This window comes from Octodon degus, unplaced genomic scaffold, assembly GCF_000260255.1.
Source record: "Octodon degus isolate 3935 unplaced genomic scaffold, OctDeg1.0 scaffold00264, whole genome shotgun sequence".
Classification (NCBI taxonomy): Eukaryota; Metazoa; Chordata; class Mammalia; order Rodentia; family Octodontidae; genus Octodon; species Octodon degus.
This window is the reverse complement of record NW_004524840.1, coordinates 1,779,810-1,781,397: the sequence shown is the minus strand read 5'-3', so window position 1 is coordinate 1,781,397 and position 1,588 is coordinate 1,779,810.

Sequence of the window (1,588 nt, the reverse complement as noted above, 5' to 3'; positions counted from 1 at the left end):
CTCACCACCCTGTGCTTGCCAGACAAGCACTTATTCTACTGAGCTATCTCCCCAGCCCTTCAAATAGCTTTTGATTGAAAGGTAAAAGTGCATTTGACATGCTATTGTCCTTCAATGCTCCATGGCTGGGGTGCTTATGGGGCAACTGCGCCCCTGCACAGAGCAGCAGACTCTGTGACCTCACTGCAGCACACATGCCATAGGTTCACCACTGCTAATATAGAGAGGTGAATATGTAGTGTCTTTGGATATTAAAAATATGATGTTGGCTTGGCTTTTAGTTGGAAGACACAGAAGCCTGTTAGAGAAAATTGATGAGACCTGAATAAGCCTTTTTAGACATATCTTAGATTTTATGCTGTAAGTCCACTTTACAAAGATTAAGTTCTAACTTTTAATTAAATTTGGAGCATTAAAACACAGAATATAATTGGGTCAAAGAGATAGATGATCGATAGATGATAGTTAGATGGCAGTTTGATACATTTTGTATTTGCTACCTATTGATTAGCTGACTATTTACGTCCTGTAATTGATCTAGAACAGCCAGGGTTGTATAATAGCACGCAATAGCATACAATGACAAAATTCCCTAACATATTTTTCAGAATACACTACCATGGTGAACTGGCACATAACTTTATTGCCTTTTTTTCTATAGAGACCACTCACTAATACAGATTCAACAAAACTGGATATTATTTGATACATAATGGAAAGCAAAGGATTTTCAAGCACCATATGCTATATTCACACAACTTTTAGAAATGTGACTTTAGGGCTGGCCAAATAGCTCAGCAGATTAAAGCCCCTGCAAACAGACTCGTGGCCTGGGAATGCAATCCCCAGGCCTGCTGTGCCAGCTCTGCCCCAGGACAAGCTGAGAAGGCAATTGAGACTGGGCATGGTGGTGTGTGCCTGTAATCCCAGCTCTTGGGAGGCTGTAAAAAAGCGGATCACTATGAGTCTGATCTAGTAGTGAGACCCTGAACAACTGTAGACCCTTCCCCAAAATATAAAAAAAAGAAAAAGCAAAGCAAAGAAAAGAAATATGACTTTGGTAACAGGTATAAAAATTTAAAAGGAGAAAAGAAATATCAAGAATGGATTAATGTAACAATTCCCATGGGATTGCTGAATATAAACATTAATATATATGACAACAGATAGGTATTCTCTATTCTGGGAGACAGTGTGAATTATCAGGGGACTATTCTAGTGAATGAAATTATTATTTACTGTGTTAGAAACTGGCATATGCCCTATAATTTGAAAAATAACATTATTGAAATTTGGTTTAAAATAACAGTCATATTATGTGCTACTTGTCCTTCAGAAAGTAAGTATCAGGGGCAAGGGAGATGGCTCAATAGAATAAGCACTTGTCTGGCAAGCACAAGGGTCTGAGTTCAATCACTGGTTCTGAAAAAAAAAGAAGGAAAGAAAGAAAGAAAGAGAGAGAGAGAGAGAGAGAGAGAGAGAGAGAGAGAGAGAGAGAGAGAGAGAGAAAGAAAGGAAAGAAAGAAAGAAAGAAAGAAAGAAAGAAAGAAAGAAAGAAAGAAAGAAAGAAAGAAAGAAAGAAAGGAAA